Source organism: Dermacentor andersoni, chromosome 2 (genome assembly GCF_023375885.2).
Source record: "Dermacentor andersoni chromosome 2, qqDerAnde1_hic_scaffold, whole genome shotgun sequence".
In the NCBI taxonomy this organism is placed as follows: domain Eukaryota; kingdom Metazoa; phylum Arthropoda; class Arachnida; order Ixodida; family Ixodidae; genus Dermacentor; species Dermacentor andersoni.
The window spans coordinates 49,739,493-49,749,275 of NC_092815.1; the positions used below are offsets into that span (position 1 = coordinate 49,739,493).

The following is a 9,783-nucleotide window of genomic DNA, read 5'->3' on the forward strand; positions in this document are numbered from 1 at the left end:
CGCTGTATCCTGGATTGTTATGCCACTTGGTCGTGCTCGAAAAACACTCCATGGTTGGTTTTAGTCTTCTGCGACGACATCTCATCATCTCTTTCATCTCTCTCTCTCTCTCTCTCTCTGCGATGACACAGCAGTCAATGTCCAATTAATGACAATTTCCTCGAAAGCTGGTGACAAGAATATAACGGAACCACTTGCATATACTTCCGCAGACGTCTCACTTCCCGCTCGGTATAAATATTGAACTATTAAAAAAATTAGGTTATTGGGTTTTACGTGGCAAAACCGTTTTCTGATTATTAGGCACACTGTATTGGGGAACTCCCAACATTTGGACCACCTGGAGTGCCTTCACGTGCACCTAAATCTAAGTATACGAGTGTTTTCGCATTTCGTCCCCATCGAAATGTGGCCGCCACGGCCGGGATTCGATCCCGCGATCTCGCGCTTAGCAGTCCAACACCATAGTCACTAAGCAACCACGGTGGGTAAATATTTAACTATGGAGACGATTCAAATCAATGTGCACTATATTGCTGAATGAAAGGGATATGCGCGGTTAGCGCACATATGGACCACCAAGGGTCGTGCGCAGTTTAAACCCGTGTACTTTACACTACGTGCCTTCAGGATAGCGCGAGGAAAACTTCACTGATTTACGTGATAACTGGAGGAATATCCCAACGTCGTCATGCCACGTCGTCATATTTACCACAGAATTTCGCTTTGACTTCGATGGCAACGCGAAGTGCTCTCCTTACGGTACTTATGCAAGTGCTTAAAAAACCGAACTCACACGGAAAGACGCTAATTAAATGCGGTGTTAACAGTGACGAATAACACTGAACAGGTTTCCGAACCGTATAGCTCAAACACAGAAAATGTCCCTTGGTGACTACACGTCTCACCGGTTGTTGCCGCGGCAATAAGCTTCATGCGCGTTTGGAACCAGCTCAGTCGTTTCAAATGACTTTATATTGAGCACGTGCGATCACGACCTAATTTGTATGCACGAAGATCTTGCGCCAATTCTGCTTTTCAATACATCCTATGGAAGGATAGCTAGTTTGACATAATTTCTATGACGAAGCTTTATGTCAGCCTTATGTATAAGTATTTTTTTCTACGTTTCATCCAAGCAGCAGAATACCGTGAGAAAAATATTAATCACAGTGTCCAAAATACCAGCACTGACTCCTGTGCCCTGATCGCACAGCACTCCTTAATTATTACAACCGTCTTCTTGTATTCTATACTGTTTTATGCGGCTTTCTTGCAATTGCTGCAGCAAATTCAGAATTTGTTCCTTTCATTTCCTTTAACGTGCTACTAGCGATAACACAGGGTAAAGCTAAGCGGCGCACGCAGATTTGTCGTGGTAAAATATTTTAAACGGAATTCTAGACATGCCGAAGTATCCACAAGTTAAAAATATTCAAGTTGGAAAAGGTTGTAAAGAAAGGCAAGAACTACCACTAACAAATCTTTTGGCTCGGGGTAATATTCCTCAGCCTTCCTTAATTTAGTCAGGTTTGCAGTTTCCTATACATAGCCTGCGTAAGCAACAGGTAATTTTTACACCCAGGTTTTATTAAAGCAGTATTTTGCCATTTGCACGTAGTATAGGAAGCCGAGGTGCCTTGGACTTCTTTAATCGACTTATTCTGTAGCGCTCATCTAATTCTCGCCGCCATTACTTTAAAGATTCAAGATCTAGTTAAAAACTCGGTTTAGAAGTTTCGCGTTTTCTTTTCCTTTATGATGATTGCATTCCCCATGTAATATTATACCACTTGCGGTGCGGAAGCACCACTCAGTAAATTTTGCCCCGAAGCTTCCTGTAAGCACTGGCGAAGAGTAAAAGAATGAAACTCGTAGGAGCTTTACCGGAACTTTAATTGCGTCTGGCGTAGTTGGCGCATGTTGCAGACGATCGTCTAAAACCAGACTAACGAGCTTAACGCGTTTCACATCCTCATTCAAGCATTTAGGGAAGCGTTCACTGCCGCATTTGCTCTCATCGCCTTGCGAGCTTTTTATTTATTTAGTTTTTTAATTCTCACAAAACGGGAGGCAACTTCGTACTGAGGCACTATACACTGCAATACTTGTGAGCCAAGTAGTTATGCAAGAAGCTGCTAGAGGCGGAAGGCCTCAGAAGCTGTGATTTGAAGTTTGTTCAGGGCCACTCTCTCCTCTTCGGCAGAACATACGGAGTGCCTAACTTTATACACACAAAAACCGACAATGCATATTCGACACATACGTTGGAATCTATGTGAAGCTAAGCCTTAGTAAAGCGGTTAATTAAGCGCTTTACAGCTAATGATCATGTGTACGATTTTTTTTTTTTGCTTTCATCCTATGCTAAGTGTAATCTCATGGCATGCTTATGTTTATCCGCCATAAATGTCATAACCTAATTTATGCTTTTCATCATTCACATACTATGCCGAATGCAAACTCCAAATCAGGCTGATGCACAGTGTGATTCGTATGCGCAGCGATGTCGCAAGGACGAGGACGATCGATGTATGCTGCTTGCCGAGGGAATAAAAGTGAGGACAGGTCTATGGCACGGAAGAGTGCGACACGTATCAAGCAACATTTAGGGATTCTGTACCTTTTGTGTCTCAATTGAACACACCCATTCTTTAGGATTGCGCAAGAATGGGCCCACGCCTAAACATACACTACACCACGGCACATACCAGATGACTAAATCAAAGAACATACAGAAAATCAAGGAGTTCTGGAAATGTAATTCACCGTTACACTAACAGATTTTATCCAACTTTATTTATTTATTAGTACTGCTAGCACCAGTTAGCCCCCAATTAAACTTCACTCCTGTAATTGCCCCTAGAGGGGCGATTACACGAGTGAGTTCAGTAAGAAAAAAATTTGGAGCACGCTTAAGCTTCGCCTTTAAGAGTGAAGCGTGATAGCATTTAAAGATTCCTGAGTGCTTCTCACGCTTCCCGGCAACTGCAGCTCATATAACCCTTATGTTCACCGGGAAACGCTGGCGGCGAACACTATACACGAAGGCGAGCTTTGTGGTTCCTGTTTTCTTTTTTTTTTTTTTTTTTTTGATGGTTTGCAAGGAACCGAAGGGGCCCAGCCGCTCCTTCTACAGACCCCAAACGGCAGCTGCAAAACGCTGCCGCCTTAAAAGGGTTTTGTGTTCGAGTTTCCGCGTAACCGAATTATGTTTTCTCGTATATTCAAATTTCAGTCCGATGCTACCATGTCTGTAGGTTGTGTGTAAGCATTATTTCAGGATTTTTCTGCGTATTTCATCTTGAGAAATTCAGTTAGTTCAGCAATTTCTTTGCGCCACGTGGAGGGCCTGCATCGTTGGGTATGCGTGGTTCCGCATCTTCTGCGACATGGAGTCCTTAACGCTATCGCGTTAAAACACACAAGAAGAATAGTGATTGGCACCAGCAAAAACAACTTTGATGGAAGCAGCAGCAATGAAAAAGCAGGTATGCGTTATGTCAATCCAAACGGAAAAATCACCTGGGTGTGCATTAGAGATAACTGTAAGATTGCATTAGATTGTCAACAATATTTTCAGGTTCAATGTGGAGTAGTAGTGGGACATGCCCATTCTGAAGGACTGGCCATGAACAGGCGCACATATAGTGGCACGAGCTAATTTTCTTAATGAAAGAAAATAAAGTAAATCAATGATCGAAGCTGTCAAATATAATTGAGCATTCTATCAACAGATAGGTGTGCTATAGGAATGTCTGTGAGGCAACATTACATGTTTAGCTTTTATATGGGAAGTTTATCTTTCTTTCGTAGATTTGTGGTGCGCGTGTCCGGCGAGCATACAAAGGTTGTATAAGCTGCTTGGTGGGAACTTTCGTATAATATTTGCATATATATCCAACAGTATACCCATCGAGATAGCGGTCAATCCGACAGCAGCCGCGCAGCCACGCTAAACCTGCGAAAATAGGAAAAGAAATCTTCGCCTTTAAAAAAGGTATAAAAAAGAAAAAAATATAGCAGATCCTATGCGTATGGAGAGGTCGCTGTTGGGAGAGGCTTTCTTTGCTATTTACAAAAATGTTAAGGAATCATAACGCTATTTGCAGAAATTTCTGTGTTTCTATACTGACATTCGCACTCGGCTGCTTCTGTTGCCCACTTCAGCTGTCAGTCGCCGACTTCACCTCTTGCATCCGGTTGCACCATGCCGCAAGATGCTGAAATCTGCGGCCGCATAGTAGCGTCATCTATGTTGCCCAAGCATCACATAGAGGCAAAACTGGTGGGTACTTGGCATTGGCCTAGTGCGCAGTGTGGTAGTGTGTAGCAAGTAATGGGCACGTGCCTACTAAGTAGGACAGCCGCCAACAGCAGCCAGAACCCACAAAGTGGGGTTTAGAGCCAAGGACAATTCCCTTTAGAAACCCGGTAGACTACAGCATTTCCTCCGGCTCCGAATCCAGTTACTGCGGCATCATTAAACTTCCACAGCGGACACCGGCACCTTCTGAAAAATAGCTTCTTGTTTGCGATGCACAAAACGTCGTCTTCATACGTGGCAGTACTTCCTTCGGTGTCACACCCTAACAAACTTTCGCTTTCCTTTGCCACATGGTACATTCGACTTGTCGCTTTCAGCGCTCTAGAGCGCTCTTGAGTTACCGTTTCCATTTCGGCTGGTTGGAATCGAGCACTGGGAATACATTCGCCTGGTTTGTTCAGAGTGCTATTCTCTAGCTCAGAGCGTTCAGAGGTGCTCTCACTTTCAAGTCTGGGAGCGCGATGGTGATCGGGCAGAATCTTGATCCCCCTCCGATTATTGTGGAGAGAGATGGACGTTCAGCTAGGTCAGGCTTTATCCGGTTTTATTCTCCGTAACGCTCCGCATCACCGCAAACCGAGCTGGAGCGTCATAGGAACCAAGAGAGTGTACCATTATACTTTCGAGCAGTTTGGGCTAGTTGGCGGGACGTATTTAAAGTGTGAAAGGAATGACACACGAGAAGAAAAGGGACGAAACACTTTCGTACCTTCTCTTTTCTGGTGTCTAAGTTTTACAGTCGCGTTCTTAGTATAGATATATTTACAAACTTTTAGATTCTGTTGCTTAAAAATATGGTTTCTTCATTTACCTGCGCCATAATGTTACGCATTATCCAGATTTTTGTTAAAACGCTTTCAGGAAGTATAAAAAATAAAAATTTGTCACTGTTCGCGTAAGTGGCAGCGACCTTTTTCTTGTCCGTATTTGTTCTTTAGTAATTCTATTGCCATAAAAAAAAGAACTGCTTTATCCTATCATTTATTCGGTGGTGCCCGCTCTCCTTAACATCGAAACCCCTGAGCTTTAAACTTTAGATACACCTCGGCTCGTTCCGAACAGAACAAGGAAAACTAATGAGCGTGCCGCTTATTGGCAGGGACTGAAATGTGTAACAGCTGTCAAACAGAAAATTGTGTTAGACAAACGTCGCACGCTAGTGCCCTTTCTCTAGTAGCGGACATGAGAGTCAGACATGACCGCTTAATACCGATTTTAGAATCATAACGAGAAGAGAAAAGAGCACGGAAGAATGAGTTAAGGAGATTGGACAGCATCCTAAGCACGATCGAGGGCAGGGAAGACCAGGAGACACAAAAATAAAAGCAAACTCCGTAGAACAACCTATAATCAACGTACAACACGGAACTTGTTATACATCTTTAGTATATACCTCGCGGAAGTGGGTCACACCAGAGGCAAAGCATTAAAACGCACGTCACTGCTTATACTATAAGCGTTGTGAGCCTCCAATTTGCTCGAAGGACCCGTTATACCCAGCCACGGCCGAGGTCGAACCGGAAGCCTTGTCACCGCCGCTCCGGGAGGGCCTTATTGGACGAAACTGTCACACAGCCCGTGCCCATCGCTTCGCTCTGCGACGGTTTTGTTCGTCTTCCCCTCTGCCGCGTCCGTGCTATAGCTGGCATGCTTCTCTGTTCGAGCACCACCTCACCACCCTTCGCCGTAGCACCGGCAGCCGTTCCTGCTTTCATTGTCTCGCTTCTGAAGGGCTCCTGGATTGCTGGCTGGCTTTGACGGTGGCAGGTATAGGATTTGCGCTAGGGTTTGAAGGGCCCACTGAGCCCCGCCGTGCGATCGAGAGGTCACAGCCTGCATGGCTGCTTCGCTAACAAGAAGGTTCTGCCGCTTGATTGCTCTTCCTCCTTGCCGACAGTGCACCTTCCCGGTCGCTTTCGTCCTCTCCATCATCGGCCCATCGTGGCTCAAGCGCATTTTGCTCTGATGTCCGTGGCTGCTGCTTCTATACAGCGCCCGCTTCGAGCGCTCTCGCTCGTGCTGATGTCCACTTTCCGTCCACCAACCAGAAGAGGGCTACCCCTTCGGAAAAAGTCAGCGCAGGTGCCGGCAATGAGCCAGCGCTGCTGATGAAGTCGCCGGTCCGTCATAGGGCCAGGTAATCTTGGTCTATATTGGCCGGCTTCGGCTTTAAGAATTGATTACGGCTGATTTTAATGAAAGTGGCGGCTTAACCCCTTTCATTTTCGTTTATGGATCATAAACTGTCATGCATGTAGCACATAAAGGGCTCCTGTCGCAATAATAGAAATGTACAGTACATGGATGCCCTACGGGGCGAATTAGAACTTTTCGGAGGACGATAATTCCACTATTACTCGCGGTGATAAATTGACAGACGTCTGTGATTGTGTGCAAACGAACACTGTTACGTTCAATTATAACGTTGCCGTCACCGTTTGGAAACTCATTAAGTTAACAGGCCGTGGAAAATGTACGACGTCCACTCGAAAGCGTATTCCACACATCGGTAAGGTTTGAGAAATATTCTCTTATATTACGGCATGTGTTGCCCTGAGAGCACGTGCGCAACATTGATGCCTTCAGGTAGCACGTGTGGGTTTATTGACCAGTTAGTTGCCTTCACCCAAAAGGATCACGTACTCGTGACACCTGCGGCAGAAAGGATGTTCCACATCCATCGCCAAGGTTTGTGAGTGGTGGCGCTGACTAACTCTCCCAGGGTTAGTTCTAGTAGTAACACATAAATACCCCGGAAAGCTGAAGGGAGGACGGCGCCGCGGTAGCTCAATTGGTAGAGCATCGCACGCATAATGCGAAGTCGGGATCGTTCCCAACCTGCGGCAAGTTGGTTTTTCATCCACTTGGATTTTCATTAATCTATCATTTGTTTAATTCAATTAGTGATGATGATGTGATAACTTTATTTGGAATCCGGCGATTGGGAGGCCCGGGCCTGGGGCCGCCTAGATGGCCACTGGGAGCTGCTGCTCCCGTGCGGCTTCCTTGGCTCGCTGGACGGCCCAAAGTTGGTCTTGGAGTTCTGAGCTGAGCAGCACGGCCGACCACCGCGCCCGTAGATTTTCTGGGGAGACTGCCATTTTATTTTGGTATATTTCACAACCCCACAACATGTGTTGAAGGGTGGCTCTAACAGACTTGCAGAGCTTGCACATATCGCTCTCGTATATATCGGGGTAGAAAGTTTTTAGTTGCACGGGACTCGTATAAGTTTCTGTTTGTAGTCGCCTCCAAGTAACGGACTCAGCTCTTCAGTTTAGTGTGAGGCGGTGGTAATACTCGCCTCCGATTTTGATAGAATTTGGTAATATCGCTAAATCTTGTTAATATATCTTTTTCTCTCCAGATTTCCTCCTCCGCGTTCTCCTGACCAATGGAAGTCACTCTTTGCTCAGCTCGGCGAGTGAGACCTCGAGCTTCGCGGTGTGCTACCTCGTTGAGGTTGATTGCGGGAATGTCTAAAGTCGTATGCGCTGGGAACCAGAGCAATTGCCTGCCGTTCTTCTCTGCATTGGAGAACTTTGCTTCATTGACTCTGATGATGTGCCATGCCTCAGGAGAGATCCTACCTTTTGCATAATTTCTAATGGCCGCTTGAGAATCACTAATGATGTACTGAGCATTCGTGGAGACCAATGCTAGTGCAATGGCTACCTCCTCTGCGGTCTCGGAATGTTTGGTATTAACTGATACGCTTGTAAGGAGTTTTTGGGTGTGATCTACGATTACTGCTACATAGCTATTTCTGTCTGGGTATTCAGCAGCGTCTACGAAGGTTGCTCTGTCGTCTGACCCAAAGCTTCGGATAATTTTCTCTGCTCTACTCTTGCGTCTGCCGTCGTTGTAACCTGGATGCATGTTCTTGGGTATATTTGGTACTAGGAGTTTGTCACGAATTTCTCTCGTTATTGTCCTCTTTTCCCCGCATAAATTGTGGTAATTCATTCCTAGTTTGCTTAGTATATGCCGTCCCGTTTTGGTTTTGGTTAGTCGCTCTGCTTGAGATGTTTGTTGTGCTTCTATGAGTTCGTCCAGTGTGTTGTGGAGTCCTAACCTTAGCAAGAGATCCGTGCTCGTACTGATGGGAATACCTAGTGCTAGTTTGTATGCTTTTTTTATCATGTTGTTAATTTTACGCTTTTCAGCTGCAAACCAATTGTGGAAGGCTGCTATGTATGTGATCTGACTGATTACAATTAGTAAGTACAAGTAATTTCACCTGTGTTGCCATTGGTGTCTTTGTTTGCTGGCTTCTTATGCTATGATTAATAACTATCGGGCCCCTCGGTTAACCCCCTTTCTTGTCGTTCACAACACATACAGACCCCACAAAATTGTCTCCCTACAAGTTCCCTCTGAATCCTGGCCGTCTCCCCAGTGATACGTTCGAAGTTTGCGGAATCGGAGCGGCATGGATGGCTCGCATTTCTTTACGCCTCGCGGTCCTAGCGGGCAGCACCCTTACGGGACCGCAACCACAGGAGAGCGGAAGGAAAGGAAAGGAGATTTGCGAGCGCTTGCAACAGCGACAAAGAGAGGACGGTGCGAAAGTAGACATGACCGACGCGGGTCAACGCGTAGTGCCTGTTCTTATCAGTTACCTGATACCTGATACGGGTTGTATTTGGACCTAAGATATCAAACTTATTTTTGCCAGTTTGTGGAGTGCTTAAAGCCTGCCTCACCTCCGCCGCGGGTCGGCCCGGTATTGCACTTTCTTCGTGATCGGCCCACGTAGGGGGAGAAATTCTCGATCGACCCGGCTCTTGCCGACGGACACATTTTTCATAGGAACCTAGCCATATACAGCTTCGGTGTAAAAATTGTAGTTTGAATCGTAGATGAACATTGCTGAAGTTGGACGGGGACCGTTTGCGCAGATTCAACTAACTCAACTCGAGTTTCTTCAACTCGAGGCGTGTTTGTGAACACGAAAGAAAGTTACCATAGCAATGAAAAGAAAATTAAAGCTGAAATGTGCGTTCCAAGAAGAGAAGGTATGGGTACAACGAACGCAACTAAATAAATAAATAAATAAATAAATAATCAGTTTAGAAGCAGCTTGAAAAAGTATTAATTGAAAGCTTTCGGCAATGGCCACTTGCGAATCGGCGTTCGAATGACGTCGCACAGAATCTAACCTTGAAAACCCTGAAAACTCTCCGGAACCGTGGCAGTTTGGGCGAGTTGGTATGTCATGACTTTTTAGACTTGTAGCGCAACTCAGAAAGAGCAAAAAGGAAGGTGGAAGGGGTAATGAAAGGGAACGGAAAACAGGGTGAGCGCTCACTCTGTTTTCCGTTCCCTTTCATTAACCCTTCCACCTTCCTTTTTGCTCTTTCTGAGCTGCGCTACAAGCCTAAAAATTCTCCGGAACCCCCATTCTCTAGTCAGAGAGAGAGGCTCGGTGCAGAACAAGAAAGAGAAGTACTCCT

At 45.6% G+C, this 9,783-nt stretch overlaps 1 non-coding gene across 1 annotated transcript; it reads left to right on the top strand.

Annotated features, from left to right (window-relative positions):
- Positions 1 to 8,904: 8,904 nt before the first annotated feature.
- On the top strand, positions 8,905 to 9,087 carry LOC126542686 (U2 spliceosomal RNA). The gene has a single exon (XR_007601837.1). It is a non-coding gene; the product is annotated as a U2 spliceosomal RNA (small nuclear RNA).
- The last annotated feature ends 696 nt before the right edge of the window (positions 9,088 to 9,783 follow it).